Source organism: Chrysemys picta, chromosome 2 (genome assembly GCF_011386835.1).
Source record: "Chrysemys picta bellii isolate R12L10 chromosome 2, ASM1138683v2, whole genome shotgun sequence".
NCBI classification, from domain to species: Eukaryota; Metazoa; Chordata; order Testudines; family Emydidae; genus Chrysemys; species Chrysemys picta.
The window spans coordinates 72,821,106-72,840,289 of NC_088792.1; the positions used below are offsets into that span (position 1 = coordinate 72,821,106).

General features: G+C 41.8%; 1 protein-coding gene across 3 annotated transcripts in view; it reads left to right on the forward strand.

The window, feature by feature from the left end:
• LOC101949407 (ubiquitin-conjugating enzyme E2 E2) overlaps nt 1-19,184 on the forward strand; it is a 313,447-nt gene that overhangs the window by 184,131 nt on the left and 110,132 nt on the right. The window lies entirely within an intron of this gene.

The window sequence follows — 19,184 nt, forward strand, 5'->3', positions numbered from 1 at the left end:
CACAAAAGAAATCTTCTGTTTGGATTTAGAAACTCTTCTAGTATTGTCTTTCATCATGGAGTAAGATGTTCAGCTCTGCTGATGTAATCATTTTATAGTTCTAGAGATGTGGTGAAAAGGCTCCACAGCTATCTTACAGCTCTATCTGCTACTTAAAAGTATTGAAGCAAACTGTTTGTAAATAGTAAATATAATTGATTTTTTTATTGGCTTAACTAAGTACATTGTGGTCATGATGCTCACAGAAAATAAAGGGTATTTATTCAAAGACTTTGTAACACATAATGTGTTGTTGAAACTAACAGTGATTTATTCCTCCTGAATCCAAAAGGTATTTTTATTTAAAATTGGTTAGTAAGCCTAACTATAATTAGCAGCAACTCTGAGATCTAAATTATGCCTGGTGTTTCCATGTGTGTGGGTGTTAGGGAGGTGGGAAGGGGTGGCATTAATGGGAGATCAGCAAGCTAATGTACAAGTTAATGAGTGGCAATAAGTCTCATCTTTTTCACAGATTTATTCTTGTTTGTAATTGAACTGTGGGAATCCTTGAAATTTCACTAACCAGAATAAACCCCACTGAGATTTGTGATTTTATTTACAAAGGGGTTCTCAAGTATACTGCAGGAGATAAATTACCAAACAAAGACACTTGCATAACAAGTAGCACATCATAAGATAAAAATTTAAGTATAGGGATAAAATGATTTAGAAACAAGTACACAAGAGATAGTAGTGAAAAATTATTCTGGACACATGTTTTAGAGACTTAACTCAAATAGAGATTAAGATTTTTTCATTACTTTAAAAATATTTTCTTTGTTTATTACAATAAATCCATGGAAATTTGAAAATTATATTTGTAACCTAGTGTTTCCCTTCAATGTGTATTTGTACTGGTTTGTTTTTCTGAAGTTACTGCTGAGTGATAAGCTACTGGCATTTATTTATTTTTACATAGACTTCATGAACAGATATAAAATAAATAAAGCCAAGTGGATGTATTTTTGGCTTCCCGATTTAACAATGTCCCTTTATTGTAATGGAGCTAATGCCTTTCACAGTTTTACATTTGGAACTGCAAGACAAATTAGAATCTATAGATCATAAATAGGATTTTACTTCCATTTAAAAGTGCACAAATATTCTGGGACATTTTCTTTACTCCAGATATGAAGAAAGCCCAACAAATTATATATGCTTCTCCACAGAAGATCAAAGTTCAGAATTTTTATGTACCCCTTTTATTACGGATATATCTTATTTTTTTCCCAAGGAAAATCTTCTTTAAAACATTGTCCTTTAAATATACTTACATTGACATAAATGTGTAAGATATATTTCTCAACTTTACAAGTCAACTATAACTGTTATGTATTATACCAAACATGGTCATTTTACTGTTACTTTGTCTTGCAACCTATCCTCCTCTGCCCCCATTTGTTTGTTGGCTCTTATGCTAATTTTATAGGCTGAAATTTTCAAAGGAGCATAACAGTAACATTTGTACTGATTTAGAAGCTGATTTTGTTAACTCAGTTCAGCTCCCTTGTGTGGTCATTTATTTCGGGTGGTAAAATTTTCTCTTGTGGACAAGGCCTTAAACTCATTTGAAAATCCCACCTGCAAATCCTTTGTGGCAAGGATTGTCTTTTATTATGTGTGTGTACACCACCTGGCGCAATGAGGCCTCAATCTCCATTTGGGCCTCTAGGCACTGCCACGTTACCACTAACAATAACTCGAATCCTTGAATTCAGAGAGCGCCTCTGAATCACAGAAGTATTTCTAAATCTCAGGAGAGACTCGTGTTGGCACTCTACAGCTCCTGCATATTTAAAAACCTAGGAACACCCATACTACCTCAGATTTGGGGTTCCCGTATCCTGTCTCTGACGGTGGCCATTACCAGTTATGTGAGAAGGTGTAAGAAACCTTATAGTGGATAATTATAGAATAGTTGCCCATAGGATGAGTTTTTGTCTAGCCCCCATCAGTAAGTATTTTGGTTAATCCGTGTGAGGTATCACACATCTCCAACCTAGGCCCGCAGGCAGTGCTCAGGCTATGTCTACACTACCGCAGTAAGTCGACCTAAGTTACGCTTCTCCAACTACGTGAATAACATAGCTGGAGTCAACGTAGCTTAGGTGGACTTACTGCAGTGTCTACACCACTCTGGGTCGACGGGAGATGCTCTACCGTCAACTTACCTTACTCTTCTTGTTCAGAGTGGAGTACTGGGGTCAACTGGAGAGCGATCTGCGGTCAATTTGGCGGGTCTTCGCTAGACCCACTAAATCGACCCTCGGTGCATCGATTGCCAGAACGTCGAGCTGGCTGTAGTATAGACATAGCCTCAGACTGTGGCCACCAGCCAGCAGCTCACCTGAACCACGGAAGAAGGGGCTAGTGAAGCTCTAGGTCGCAAATGGCCCCACCCACAAAGCTCCTGACAGGGGGAGATGGCCACCCTCACTGATTGTCTGGGACGCACTGTTAAACCAGACAGAGATGAATCCCTAGCTGGCTGCTACTATAGACCATGACGACTTTCCGGACTCCTGAGCCCTGCCTTCCCACCTGTTCCTGCCTCCCAGCTGTTCCTGTTCTCTTTTTCTCACCCCTACTTGTTCCCAGTTCCTGTTTTCCTGTCTCGCTCTAGGTCCCTGATCCTATGCCTTACCCTTTGGCTTTGACCCTAACGTTACTCTGACTCTCTGTCTCTGACACTTAGTTTGGCACTAGGATTGCCAACTTTCTACTCTCACAAAACTGAACACCCTTGCCCCATCCCCTGCCCCGCCCCTCCTCCGAGGCCCCTGCCCAGCCCTCCAGAGCCCCACCCCTTCTCTGAAGCCCTGCCCCCACTCACTCCATCCCCTCCTCCCTCTGTTGCTCACTCTACCCACCCTCACTCACTCGCTCATTTTCACCGGGCTGGCTCAAGGGGTTGGGGTGTGGGAGGGGCTGTGGGCTCCGGCTGGTGGCGCAGGCTCTGGGGTGGGACCAGAAATGAGAAGTTCAAGGTGTGTGAGAGGGCTCCAGGCTGAGATATTGGGTAGGGATGTGGCGGGGGGTGTGGAGCTGAGAGGTTCGGAATATGGGAGGGGGCTCTGGGCTGAGGCAGGGGGCTGGGGTATGGGAAGGGATATGGGTTGTGGGGTGGGGCCAGAAATGAGGGGTTCAGGATGTGGGAGGGGGCGTCAAGCTGAGACAGTGGGTTGGGATATGGGAGGGGTTGAGGGCTCCGGCTGGAGGTGTGGGCTCTGGGGTGCGGTGGGGAGGAGGGGTTTGGAGGGGACTCTGAGTTGGGCTAAGGGGTTTGGCGGACCAGAGGGGGATCAGGGCTGGGGCAGGGGGTTGGGACGTGGGAGGAGAGCATGGGGGCAGGCTCCAGGCGGCGCTTACCTCAAGCAGCTCCTGGAAGCGGCAGCATATCCCCCTTCCAGCTCCTAGGTAGAGGCGCATCCAAGCGGCTCTGCATGCTGCCCCTTCCGCAGGCACCGCCCCTGCAGTTCCCATTCGCTGTGGTTCTTAGACAATGTGAGCTGTGGAACCAGTGCTTGGGGAGGGGGCAGCGCGCGGAGTCCCTTGGCTGCCCCTCCAGCTCACGCTGCTTCCGGGAGTCGTGCAGAGCCACGGCAGGTAGATAGTCTGCCTTAGCCCTACTGCACCGCTAACCGGACTTTTAACGGTCAAATACTTGGCAACCCTGTTTGGCACCTGACTGACTCCTGCTCTGATTCTTGGCTTGATTCCTGTCTCTGGCTCTGACCTTTGGCTTGGCTCCTGACTCTAACCATTAGGGAGACTTCCCACACCCTGCTCACAATACACTGACGTATGAGGGTCTCTTAAAAATATAAGTATATATCCTAGCTAAGTAATTGTGGATTTTCTTAATTTCCATGTAAATCACTACATGTTTTTTGAATCCTACTAAGTTCTTCACTACAAAGATGTCTTATGGTAATTGAGTTCCACAAATTAAATGTAATTGTTGTGTAAAAATAAATGTAATAGTTCTTCATCAGTTTCAAATTTTTTGTCTTTTAAGTTCACTGAATGTTCCTTTGGATGATGTTTTATTTCTATGACTTCAGATTTAAAAATTCACCCACGTGGCCTTAGAATTGCCAGATTTACTCTCAGGGCAAAAAGGAAGGTATTTTTCAAAGTCTGAAGAAAATTCAACGTTTTCATCATTGACTTCAACTAGAGTAGGGGTTGGAGATTTTTTACTAATGGTGTATTTTTCACACATTTTTGGAAGGCTATATATATAAAACCCAAAAAGGAGATTTTTATTGACGCATTTCAGAAATGTATAGATGATCTGAAATTGGCATGAACAATTTTGGGAAGGAATTTAAAATGAAAACCTCTTCCAGCAGCCGTATTGGTGTGTAACTTTCACAATTTAATGGAAACATGAGGTTTTGTTAAAATGCTTGATCTTTTGAGATAATGGAGTCTTTAATGTTAAGCTGTAATTGGCATCAGTTTTCCTTCTGGTTAAGGAACCAGTGATGATGTTCCTCTTTAAAAACAATGTGATGCCTGTATCCTCAAAGCTACTATTTGCATATCATCAGCTTTCTTCAATTTGTGTGTTTCTTTCACCAGGTGTAAATAAAATTACAGTCAAGAAAGAGAAACATCTTGAGAGATGCTAATAAAAAAAATTGAAGAGCAGGAAAAGGGAGCTACATGTCTCTTATCATTACAGTTAGCTTTTCAAAGAAAAACACAAACTGTCAGTAAATTAGAGGGGGAGTATGACAGAGAGGGAGAAAAAGCTGGCAAGAAAAATACCACACTCTGAAAATGAGACTTTTGACAGATTTAAAAAATTAAATTACATTTGGGACACTGCATCATGGTAATGAGAGGATTTAACACATGAAACTATGGAGTTTTAACAATTAACAGATTCATTTCATATACCATAAAGGTGTGTTGAGCTTTTATTCTCAAAGGATGAAATTCACCCCTGTGCAGAAAGCCTGCAAAAATCTTATAAGCTATTGAAGTCTTAATCTCTGTTTTGAGGGCATTAGTCAGACTTAAATGGTAGATAGACTTTACTTGGGCCCTGTGCACAGGGTTAAATTCCTTGTCTAAACTGGGAGAAAATGTGTCTTTAAACAGTTAGCTAAAATGATTTGAAATGCCACTTAGCACCTAGGATAGGCACAGTTTAACTCCTTTAAAATTGTATGAGCTGTTATACCATATCTGCTAGGTTACATATATTTTGAAGGGGTCCCCACATGAGTAGTTTATGTTCTTATATGTGTTTGTGTATAAATAACATTGTGAGGTTCCATGCTCAGTGACTTCCAGATCAAATCTGTTCAGTTTACAAGTGAATACATGATTTTTCTAACTCCCAGCTCTCTTCAGGCACAAATCCTCATTTCTTTTTCACACATAGGAACTTCTGTGGGGAGAAGCAGAAAGAGGGAATGATGTCACAGAGGTACTCTCCTCTCCACACCACCTTAGGAAAACATAGGGTTTTGGCTTATTCTCCATCTCTCGTAGCTGTATTTGTACTGCAGTGTTAACAGGAGTAAAAGGTAATAAAAACTCAGTTTTGCCAGTAAGTCACTTGACTCTGAACGCATGTAGGAAGAGAAACTATTGAGGAAAAAAATGTTATTTTTACATAGAAAGATAAGGTGGGTGAGGTCATATCATTTATTGGAGCAACTTCTGAGACAAGCTTTCCAATTTATGCAGAGCTCTTTTTCAGGTCCGGGAAAATTAGGCCATGTCTACACTAGCGAATTTACAGCGGCAAAGCTGTACCGATGCAGCTGCGCCACTGTAAGATCTCTCTTGTAGTCACTCTATGCTGACGGGAGAGACCTCTCCCGTCGACATAATAAAACCACCTAAATTAACAGCGGTAGCTACATCGGTGAGAGAAGCTCTCATGCAGACACAGCACTGTGCACATGAGTGCTTATGCGAGCAAAACTTATGTCTATCAGGGGTGTGTTTTTTTCGCATCCTGAGCAACATATGTTTTGCCGACATAAATGTAGTGTAGACATGACCTTACTCAGAGTGTCACAGCTAAATACAAGGTGGAACGGATTATTTAACATAAGTAGTTACATATTTCAAGGGATCACTCAAGGTGAAGTGGCCCATTAACACCCCTCCAGTCATCGGGAGGAGAGAAAGGGGGAGAAAGGCGGGGGAGGTGGGGGTGTTAGTGAGTTATGGATTGTTGTAAGCCATATATCCAGTGTCTCTGTTCAGTCCATGATTTTTAGTGTCTAGCAACGTTATGAATTTAAGCTTCCTTCCAGACTCATCTTTTGAAAGTGTTGTGCAGGTTTCCTTTAAGGTTGAGGACTGATAGGTCAGATATAGAGTGATCGCTTTGTGAAAAGTGTTCACCCACAGGTGATGTGGTGTTTTTGTCTTTTATCATTTTCTTGTGTGAGTTCATTTGAGAATGTAGTATTGACTGGTTTCACGCACATAGTTGCTATTGGGGCATTTGGTGCACTGGATGAGGTACACTACATGTTGTTATAGGCATGTGTAGGACCTCTGGCTTTGGAAAGGTGTGTTGTGGGGAGCAATGTTTCCTCTAATTTTTTACATCCATATGCGGAATGAATTTTGTTATGTGCACCAATATGGAGGTGATGTGTGGCAGGGGTGGGGCCGAGGGGCTCAGCATGTGGGAGGGGGCTCAGGGCTGGGGAAGAGGGTTAGGGTGTAAGGGGATGAGGGCTCTGTCTGGGGGTGTGGGCTCTGGGGTGCTCAGGGCTGGGGCAGAGGGTTGGGGTGGGGGGTAAGGGCTCCAGCTGCGGGTACGGGCTCCAGAGTGGAGCTGGGGATAAGGGGTTTGGAGTGGGGGAGGGGTCTCAGAGCTGGGGCAGAGGGTTGGGGTGCAGGGGGTGTGTGGGCTGTGGGTGTGGGCTCTGGGGAGGGGTTTGGGGTGCAGGCTGCCCCAGGGAGACAGGAGTCCCCCCAGCCCTCTCCCACTGCAGCAGCCCAAGACCAGGGAAAGTGCCTCTCCCCAGCAGGGCAGCTCCAGGGCTGGGGCTGGGGGAGAGGCGCCTCTCCCCTCCTGTGTGGCCCTTGATAACTTGCTGCGCGGCCGTGCGGTCGCGCATCTTGGAGGGAACTTAGGTGGGAAGTATTGATCATTGTAGCAGTGGAGATGTGTGCAGGCGTTACATTTGTTGTTCTGGCAATGTCTGGTGCCACTTGGAGTTGGTGTGTCCTGGTCTGTGGAGAGCTTGCTTCCATAGGTGCTGACTCTGTGGGTGCTCCTGGGCTGGAGCACCCACATAAAAAAATTAATGGGCACTTAGCCAGCTCCCCATCTCCCCCCACAGGGCCTCCTGCCTGCTGGTGGTCCTGCCGATCAACTCCTCCTCCTCCCTCCCAGCGCCCCCACCTGCTGCAATCAGCAGTTCCGCTGAGGGGACAGGAAGGAGCGGGGACAGGGCACGCTCAGTGGAGGGGGAGGAACTGGTTGGGAAGAGGCAGGATGGGGATGAAGTGGGGGCGTGAAGAAGCGGGGCAGGGGCTTGGGAGAAGGGGTGAGGTGGGGTGGGGTCTGGGGCAGAGCTAGGGATTGAGCACCCCTAGGGCCTGGAGGAAGCCGGCACCAGTGCTTGCTTCTGATTATGAGCTTGGGGGTTGTTTGAAGGCCAGAAAGGGGGGTTTCAGGAAAGATTTCTTTCCAGATGGAGTCCCCATTGAGTATGGATTGTACTTGTTTATTGATAACCCAAATGGGTTCCAGTGTGGGATGGTAGGTGTCACGTAGGTGTGTGTAGACAGAATTTCTGTGTTGAAGCAGGTTCTCTCGGGATATTTGGGTGGCCCATTCCACGATCTACTTCTCTGGTGGAGTGTGCTTGTCTGGTGACGGCTGTTTTGAGTGTGTTAAGCTGTATATCCCGGACTTTCTCCTCGAAGCATATTTTATGGTATCCCAGTGCCTTATTTTTATATAGTCATTTTGTGACTACAGTTGTACTCTAAGATTTATTATCTACTTTCACTAGCTAGTAATAGTTAGAGAAAACTGTGGAAACATTTTCATTGCATTATGGACTCATAAATGTATGACTAATAAAATGTTGCAGTCAGTCAAACTCGCTGAATCACAAGACATGCTTTAAAATTTTGGGAAGGGTGAAGTCCATATTGATGATCCTGAATTACAGTTGTATACCTAACAATGAAATCTTACGCCAGTCATCATATTCCAAATTTAAATAACAAATGAGAAAATCAACAATTTAACAGTTTTAACAATTTGACAAGTTTTTTGTCACCTCTTTACTAAAGGTCAGATACTACTGCACTGGGAGCCATATCGGTACCTAGATAAATAGCTATAGTTTGCAATTACAGTTGATGGTCAGAACAACATTTATAGTTCTGAGAAAAAACTAATTCACATCTGCTGTGTTTTATCATTCTCTTTCCTGTGATGGTGTCATTGGCCTTCATGAAGCACCATATGTAACTGGATAAGTCATTGCAAAAATTGTCAAATGGATTCTGTCTTATCTTAACCTGTTATTTTTATTAGTCTATTGGCACATGTACGATGAAATGTTTAAATATGTTTGAAAATTAATGTTATCAAATTTTAATTAGAAGAGACTGTTTCACCTATATGATATCTGCTCTAGATCTCACTAAGTGAATTGCAATCTCATTCAGAGGAAGTCTCTGGGTCGTCAGTAGGCCAAAACTTTCTGCAGCGGGCAGACTTTTGGCACTGTTGGTTTCTACTTGCTATGTATTTATAGAGCAGATGACTGACTAACTTAAAATCTCATTGCCCTACAAGGACTATATGCACACTAGCATTACATGCATATTTGGATCAGTATGATTCACTACTGTTCTGTTTGGAAAAACATCGTAAACTCATTGGAGCAAAGACCATGTTTTCATTACATAGGTATAGTGCCTTACACAGTGGGGCCCTGATCTCTGATTTCCAGTCAGTACTGCAGCATAAATAACAAACAACAGTTACAGTGGTTTTGGAAAATAATGCTGTTCTCAGATAGAGTTTGTGTTTAGAAATTACAAAGATAAGATGTTAAACCTATTTAATTACTCAATAGTAAGTCAATGGTAGGCTGTCAGTAGGCCAGGCAGAATTAGAAAACAATACCACAGCATATTGGATATGGCTAACAGCTAGTTTAAAAACTGCTTTAATCGGGAAGGATTGAAAAACCAGAGGAATTATTGTGAGATTGGGGAATGGGGTGAGAACCTGGGTGCCAAGTTCTAAATACTAATTAGATCAATTTTTGTGCAGCTTAACAGTAGTATCCACCCATACAATCTGAAATATGTTGCATGGGCAATCTAATTGAAATTCTGTTACCTTATCATTAGTGATTCTAACATCTTCACACATTTTCCCTTAAAGCTCTTTTTCAGTAGAGCAAACTGTTCCTAAGCCTTCTCTCACATTTGATTCAGCAGTCCCTCACCCATCCATGGAGTTCTTCTTCAGTCTTCTATTGGGTCTCTTCTCTCAGACTCCCTAACAATCCCCAGTCTCTCAGGATTAGATTCACAAAGGTACTTAGACGTCTAACTGCCTCTTTAGGCACCTGAGTCCAACATTTAGACACAACCGTCATTCACGAAAACCCCACTCAGCTGCCACCTAATCTTGTAAGTGCCTAAGTGCCGCAGGCACCTACGTTTCTGCCTCTGGGTATGTGCAAACTGCTGAAGTCCTGATACTGCCGAGCTTCTCAGCACCTAACTCACCCCTAAGCCCCAGTGGGATTCTCAAAACAGGCGTTTCCTTGCCTATCTCACCTGCAGGGTAAGAATTTTGTGGGCTGGCAGGCACATTTCCCATTATACTCAGCCTAGTGATTAGGGCACTCCCCTGGAATGTGAAAGAGCTAAATTCAGATCCCTACTATGCCTGATTTAGAGCAGGGACTTGAACCCAGGTCTCCCACATTCTAGGTGAGTATCCGAAACACCAGACTATTGGCTATTCTGGGGTGGGCATCTTTCCATCTCTCTTTGATGCTGTTCTGTATAAATACAAAATATTTATTGAAGCAGGGACTTGAACCTGACTCGCCCACACCCTAACCACTAAACTACAGGCTACAAAGGGGTGTAACTCTTTAGCTCTCTGGTTTTTGGCATCTCCCTGTGGCCTGTCAGTGAGTCACCTAAGTACGTATGTGGATCTGGGCCCTAAGCTCCATCCCTTTCCTCTTCATTTGATTGTTGGCTAATTTAGCTGACTCACCACTCAGCTTGTTAGCTTCTGTGAATCCCTTTCTTAGATGCCTAATTTCCTCTATACAAGTGGTTCTCAAAGTGTGAAGCAGCCTCCCCCCCAGAGAGATGTGGAGGAGATGTGGAGTTCAGCCAGTCCCCATGGAGGGTAGGAAGGGAAAACCACACTTCTAGCTCTGCTCCGGTCCCAGCCTTGCTCCTTCCCCAACCCTGGTCAGTCCCCAGTCCTGCTCTGCCTCCAGGCCCAGCTCCGCCTTCACTCCCTCTCTGCCCCCAGACCAGCTCCAACCCCAGTCACAGCTCCACTCCGCCCCCAGATCAGCTCCGGCCCCAGCCCGACTTTGCCCTCATTCCCTCTCTGCCCTCAGACCAGCTCCGTTTCTAGCCCCATTTCTTGCCCCATCCTCAGTTCCGCCCCCAGTTCTACCGTCAGTCCAAGTTCCGCTGTATTAATCTAGTCCTCAGCTCCTTAATTAAGAGATCCCTCTAGCAACAACTGCTGTCTCCAGGTGTTTTCCTTGCTGTGGAAAAGAAGGCTGCCTTTATACCACTTCTTTTCCCAGCATTCCTCATCAGCCTATAGTTCCCATTAGTCCCCCTGGGAACTACAAGTCCTAGAATGCTTTGGTTGTACTGTGAACATGGAACAGGGCCAGAGCTGGATCTTGAAATCCTCTTAAAGGGCTAACTTAGCATGTGACAATCCCACAAGGAAATAAACAGTCTTACAGTGCTCTTCCCTCACTGGCAACCCCCGTGTTACCAATCACGATATACAGAGAATAATATTAGCCTGGAGCCCTTTAATAGCAGTATTCTCATAAGGTAACATATTTAACACAAGGTACATTTGTGACAATAATTGTACAACTTCAATTGTAGCTGTCAAATATTGCAAAAATATTTATTGTCTATAACTTAGATTTATTTATTTAATGTATTTGATTTGTTTCTTGTAATTAGAGTGATTTGATTCAATAAAATTATCTCCCAAGACTCTTTTTAAATGAAATCCAGTCTCCAAAATTATTTACCTTGATTAAGTACAAATGAAAATACAAGTTAACATTGTTTCCATTTTAACTGTCAAAAAATAATTCTACAGACAAGGTGAGTGAGGTGCTATCTTTTATTGGACCAACTTCTGTTAGTGCAAGAGGCAAGCTTTCTTCACCTCTGTGTAGCTCGAAAGCTTGTCTCTTTCACCAACAGAAGTTGGTCCAGTAAAAGATATTACCTCACCCACTTTGTCTCTCTAATATCCTGGGACCAACATGGTGACAACAGCACTGCAGACAAGAAATAATTCTGATATACTTCAATCTGTGTGCTGATTTAAGCCTTCAAGAATATAGGAAGATTTTGGTGATTTCTCATAATAAACTTATCATAATGCACTATTGGCCAAATGCCCAGGCTTGTTTATTTGGAACTCAGGAGCTCCACAGCCACTAATCATGTAGACATGTTTGATTGGTGGAGTCACATAGTCAAGGATCCACTAGGCTCCCAGTGATTCAAGTGCACTGGGTGCAGTGGGTTGCAGACCCAGAAAATAAAATTTCTAAAAGAGAGCCAGGGCGCTGCTGGCTGAGGGGAAAGCCCCTCTGATTAGCTACATTCCCCACTTGCCCACCTCCTGGAGAAGAGCAGTCAATCTGGGATGCTGCAGGAGGCAGGCAGAGCGCTCTCCTCCGCTCAGGACTCCACATCATTCTTACAGGTGGGGTGGGAGCAGAAAGAGTTCAGCAGCACAGGATCGCTCTGCTTCCTCCTGTGAAACAGGGTGGCTCCTCTGCTCCCTGCAATGCCCATCCTGGGAAGGGGAAGAGAGGACCTCTCTGTAGGCTTGGGAGAGGGGGGTGAAGAACTCCAGGAGCTGCAAGAAGAACATAGGTGAGGCTGCAGAGGCAGAACTGATAGGGTGGCCGGGTGCCCAGTTTTCAACCGGAACATCTGGCTGAATGGGGACCTGACCGTGTCTGATCAGATCTACTGACGAGACACTCAAAGTTCAGTTACTGCAGGCAACGAGGCGCCGGGTCATCACCTGCGCCAGCCCCTACTCAGTCAGGGCCGTTTACTACCTGCATTGGGTGGCTGCGGCTGCCAGCCCCAGCTCCGCAGGTGAGTCCCTCCTGAGCTGGGCAGGAGGGTGAGAGGGGAAAAGCAGCGAATGACAGAGGGGAGGAGGGAAGATGAGTGGATGGGGTGGGGCCTCGGGGAAAGGTTCCGGCACTCTTGCTGGAGTGTCCAGTTTCTAAATATTATCAATCTGGCAACCCTAATAACTGATGGAGCAGAATTGATGGGGAGCTAAAGGGAGAAGAACTGATGTGGGGACTGGGAGGACAAGATTGATTTGGGGGCAGACTTAACTGCTGGACAGCAGGATGGGCCAATGTGGGGGTGATGATAGACACCCTCCCACACACACACGCACACACACACTTTTTTCAGACCACTTTAAGCACTGTAGACTCCCGTACATATACACCTTGAAAAGTTCCTTTGCAGTGGAAAAATGATCGACTTCCAAAATTAGAGTTTCAATAGTGTTGAAGCTCCATTGGGATATCAGGTGGTCCAGTAGCAGCAACATTTGGAATGTTGGGTGTTTTGACATGCCTGTTATAACATAAAATGCCCTTCATGCCAATATACAGTTTCTTAGCATTTTATAAACAAACTTACAGAAAGAGCGTGTGATATAATGATTATAGTAGTAATGACTCTAAAGTGCCAAATTTAGCAGTATTTAAACCATGCTGTTACTTTGCAAATGATACCTTAACATCATTAAAATACCCCGGCAGTAAAGATGTTAGATTAAAGGCTTAGCACTTGTCTAATCTTACTGATTTCTTTTGACTTCTTTTTACTATTCTAGTATTGTTATTCTAACTAACCCTTGAGAACATTAGTACATAATCTCTGTGCCTGCAAAACAGATGTGACTGCTATATGCTCTGCATTATGAAAATTTATCTCCAATTACATGATTAATTTTTCAGTTCACATAACATTTTTATGATGCATGAACATTTAGGAGACTAAATATGTTTTATTGATTTGTTTTGAATAGATAAACATAAGAGACTAGAACCTTGTGTAATACTTGTATGTCTTTTGCTGGTGAAAACATCAAGCTGTTTCCTGAACTATTATTGAGGTTCAAGTCTCCAGTTTTATGCAATTTTATTCACACTTGAAATATCTGCGTATTTAAAAAAAGTAGTGGGGAAAATAGAAAAGATGATACTTTATTTCTGGTTAATTTATATTTTAAACTAAGTACAGTATGTAAAGCGCTTTGAGATCTAAGAAGAAAAGTGATACACTTCTACCCCGATATAACACTGTCCTCGGGAGCCAAAAAATCTTACCGCGTTATAGGTGAAACTGCATTATATCGAACTCGCTTTGATCCACCGGAGCTCGCAGCCCCACCCCCCCAGAGCGCTGCTTTACCGCGTTATATCCGAATTCGTGTTATATCGGATCGCGTTATATGGGGGTAGAGGTATACTAAATATAGATGTAGATATATATAAACGCTACAAATGTTAAGACTGTACACAATTCATGCTCTATATTTTACCATTTGAGTCGTGTAAATTATAAATTAGAAACTCAGTGAAAAGATCAAAATTTAATAACTTTTGACAAATACTGCAGATTCATCAGTAGTCAACAGTGTCATTGATGCAGGATGACCACAGCTGATTTGGTAACCCGACATTGCAAGAAATGAAACAAAAAGCACAAATACAGTAGTCAGCTGGGTTTTGTAATATCACTAAAAATGCCCCAAAGGAAATTAAAATAGCTACATTTAAAAGACTTGTAAGATTGTGCCACAAACCATCACAAGCTTAATGGATATGAAATACTGCTTCTTGTAACATATTTTTAAATATGGAGAGGAAAAAACCTGAGTACATCTTAGATATACAAATCAGTAGTCCACTCTCTCAACGTATACAATTATCAGGCAGTAGAATACCTCATTTACCTTAATAGTTTTGGGGGTTTCTTGAGGAGAAATTGAATAAGACCAAGTTCATGCAGAAAAATGTTTTTTCCATGATGAAGATGGTTGAGGAGTGAAACTGATTATGGCTAAAACTGCTTCATCCAAGTCAGTGTCACTTTGCAACTGGAGGTGTGAATAAAGCTCTTCTGTGCATGAAAATTGTGCAACTTTACTGAAGCAGCTGCATACTCACAAAAAGAAAGGGCAGAAAGGAGGAGACACGCATAAGATGACTGGGGAGAACTGACCCAAATTTTGGGCAGCCACATAAATTTCACATGAAGAATTATGGGCCCAGTGGTGCAAGTTGCTGAGTGTCTGAGCTTCCATTAAACCAAGCTGTAAATAAGCTACTGATGTTGTAAATACATTTATTCACTCCTGTCCATCTTATTTATTTTTGTTTATAAGTGGTTCATTTTCAAATGATTTTGTGAATCAGAAAGCTTATGAAGTGGGGAAAAGACTAATACTGATATGAGCAGCAAAGGAGGCAAATACAAATAAAATAAAAATGCAAATACAGCACTAAAAATATACTTTTACTATACAGTAATACTGTTATATTAGTGTCTTTTTAATGCATTGCGATTGTGTGTAAATATGTTCCTGACAAAAGCCGGATGAACATGTAAAAGTTATTTATCTATATAAAATATCTAATTATTCAGTAAAATCAGTAGGCTTAGACTTTAATAACGTGAATTTAATTTTATGCATTTCACAAGTCTAACATTTCAATGGATCAGAGGGATAGCCTGTATTAGTCTGTTTCCACAAAAACAACAAGGAGTCCGGTGGCACCTTAAAGTCTAACAGATTTATTTGGGCATCAGGTTTTGTGGGTAAAAAACCCACTTCTTCAGATGCATGGAGGTCGTCGATTCTCTGAACTGGTAAAAAAAAACTACAAAAGGTATGCATGGGAGTTCGATTTGTACAACAGCTTCTTGAAGGATTGTCCTGACAAATGTTTCCCTGATAGATTGGGGTACGCACTTCCAAAACCTCACAACTCAGGGCAAAAGGAACTCTCAGGAGTCAATACTCCATGTCAAAATATTGGCACTCAGGGCAGTCCATTATGCTTGCCAATATTTCCTACCACACTTCAAGGACCACTCAATCAGAAAAATGCTGGACAACAGAACAGCGATGTGTTACATCAGTCAGCAAGGAGGATCAATAACTCGGTCCTTGTGTACTGAATCCATAAAACTATGCATGGGGTGCATATAACACCACACATAGATCTCAGCAGTTTATCTACTGGGACTACAGAACACAGAGGCGGATTCCCTCAGCAGACATTTCAGCACTGCCCATGAGTAGGAACTGAACCTTGCACAGTAACTTGAGTTCGTCAAGATGTGTGTCCCTATGGGTGCTCCTCCTTCCCCTCTGGGTTGGAGTCTCTTTCTTGTGACTTTCATGGGTGAGAAGGAACTGGAGTGGCTGCAGGTCTGCCCCTCCTTATATACCTTTGCATTGGGGCACAAGAGTGTCTAGGGCACAGGTGCAGATTTGTGGACACCGCTGACAAAAATTTCTTATGAAGACCACATGGGCATGTGCATATCCTGATATGAAGCACCCATAAGGACGCACATCCTGAAGAACTCAGGTTATTGTACAAGGTATATAACTTCTCCTTTCCCATGTAAGAAATTGCCATAGTCATCATGTGGATGTTCTGTGGTTGTGAATGAGAGGAGAAGTGGTCACAGCTACTGTGACATTGGATGCAGGTCAACCCCAAGACAATTTTTCTGTCTACTATGGTCCAGGAAGAGTTTGGGAAGCTCTGAGCTAGTGACTTTCAGAATAGTTCCAGTATTTGCCAACTGTCACAATTTTTTCACTTGCCAGGGGATTTCAGCTAGGGCTGGAATTATTTTTTGAATTATTTTGCACTGTTTGTATTATTTACTCAGCTCGAGTCCTTCAGAGTTTTTACTATTTTTACAGTTGTATAGCTATGCCTAACACAAGGCTAATTCTTTATGGATCATAAATTTTATAAATCTTTCTTTTAGAACAAACTTTTTGTGAGATCAAGATTTCTGCTGTACAAGCCAGTGCCCACTATTCCCAGTTCAGCTGTGCCTATTCTACACTCTAATTTTAACACATAATGGAGCTCCAAACTCCAGGCTCATGATCAATTTTCCTCAGTGTTTATGGTGACTGTGACATTATAAACTGTACAGGAGTAATTTCAATATCTGGTTGGTTGATGCATGAAGTCAGAACTGATCTGGGATGGTGATATTGGTATGGAGACCCAGTGTTACTATCAGTCTTTTTCCTTTTGCTCATTTCTGTTATGATTATATCGTTATTTTCTGTTTAATAACCTTACAATTTTTGCTTGAGTTGACTATAGACTAAATGACTGTGACTAGGCAGTCGTCTTTTTGCTTGTAAGAAAGTGGAAATAGAAAAGAGGTGAAGTTTTTGAAAGGGTTAGGTATGCATTAAGAAATTTGTAATCTGAGGGATACTACTTAAATTAACACACTTTAAATCTGGTTTATACTACTTAGTGGTTTTGGTTGTGTGTGGTGTTTTTTTTTCTTTCTTTTTATATAATCTTATGTAACTGTTGTCATTAGAAAAATTTCCATAGCCAAAGGCAAAGTATTTCATTGAAAACTGAAAGAGCAAAGTAAATGAACTAATGCATATTCACTAATAGTAGGGGCTTTTCAGCTGTGAGAGAGAGAAACAAGATCTCTTGGCCCTTGATCATAGAAGCATAGAATATCAGGGTTGGAAGGGACCTCAGGAGGTCATCTAGTCCAACCCCTTGCTAAAGCAGGACCAATCCCCTTTGATGGAGAAAAAGGACTGCAGTGGCAGTCTGAGGACTTTTGAAGATTTCTGAAGATAATCAGTTTAATTCTGAATAGTATGGTGAAATCTTTGCTGTCCATGCAAATCCTAATACATGGGCTTTATGCAGGTGACCTAGTTGGGGCTGGAGTGGATAGAATTATGTTTGTAGCATCTACACAGATTCTCTGCGCACTCCCCTATAACTAGGGTTGAAACTGGAAAAAAATAAGTGATGGTGTTCTTCCAAGCACTGCCTATTCATGATGCCAAAATGAGATGTCACTCAGAATCAGTTATCAGGTCTTCATAATATAATTGCTTTAGGTCTAGTAGCTCATTTACTGAGGTCCCAGATAAATAGTATCAATAAATCATCTTCAGAGATATATAAGATGTATGAAGTCAACTAAAAGTCACGCAGGTCATCGTAGACTAATAAGTGACTATAAAAGATCCAGAATAAGGGTAGTTATTAAGTTTCCAATCACATTACAGTTATAAACATACTGCTATCAGCAAAATAATGTTAATTAGGGGAATAGTCCATAAATGACACCACCCTCTTATCCAACATTTTTTCTCATTGTGTGAAATAAAAGGGAGTCAAGTGTCCAAACATGTGTTGAATGAGTCTGTTATTAACAGTTAACAAGTAATTTTTCCTATGGATATTACTTCCCATGTCTTATGTTATAGAATTACAATTAGGCAATAAAAATATGCTTTGTGTCCTATTCCATATGCAAATGGCCTGTGTGCTACAATTATCCAGCTTTTTGTTATTTTCTAATTAAATGTTTAGAAATACAAAATACGCTGCCAAAAAAAAAAGGTATTTTCTTCTTGTGAAGATGGATAATGATGATTTGTCTCCAGTTAAACTGGAAGGGAATTAGCCTGGACAGGAATCTGGTTTCATTTGTTGGAAGACCCCAAGTACATCAAACTGCTTTTCAGAATGTGAAAAGCAGTTCATGAATCATCCAAAAGTTGGATGTTTTATAGTAACAATGTATCTTTTATAGGAATGGCTTCCATAACTGCTAGCTTGTGATGCTTTCTGTCAACCAGGAAAATGAAGGCCTATCTTTAAACATATGTATATATTATTATAACATTTTCAAATTTGTTATTTCCTCATTTACAGTGACAGTTTCTAGTTAGCTTCCAAGTTCTCAGAAGCCAATAAGATACTTTTTACTTGTGATTTGTTCAGTATATTTTATACCGCTTTTACAGTTGTGTAATTTCATGGGTTACAAGCGGAGTTACTCAGCATTTACCCTAATGTAACTAAGATCAAAATCTGTCTTATTCCCTGAAAAGACAATGGAGAAAGAATCAATAAGATTTTGAAATTTTAAAAGAAGCTTCCTACAGTAGGAAACACTCTGTTTTTAGAGACCTGTGACACTTTGGGAAAGCATTTCTGACAAACCAATTAATCTGTTCAGGTGATTTAGAATATTTTAGAAAAATCACTTAGTTACTAACATAAGCTTCATTAATGAATTTAGTTTTTCTTGCCGCACATTGTTGTATCCTTGCTATTCTGTACTCTATTTCTGTTAAATGGTTCCATACATTGCAACATGGAGCTGCAAAATGTTCCCAAACCCTGCCCAGAGCATGTCTGAACTGCAGTCGGAGAGAAATGTTCTATTTCCCTTTCCACTGTCAAATTTTATTTTCCAGAAACCTGAAAATGTGTATTTCACATTATTTGTTACGGTAGCATCTGAACTATTACATAAAGTTCAGCTTACCTTTGTTTACGAAGGATATGCACAGGCTCAGAACTTTTTTTTTTTAAAAAAGGTTACAGTAATTCAAGGATTGAAGAATATGAAAGATGAAGAAAGAGACCTAGTCTAGAGAGAACTCAGTTGGGATGGAATGATGGGATCTGATCATAGTCTATAAATACTTTCAAGGTAATATAAATGAAGGAAGGGAATTATTCACAGTCTCTGAAAATAGTAAGAAAAAGATGAATAGCCTGAAGCTAAGGAAGTTTAAGCCAAAT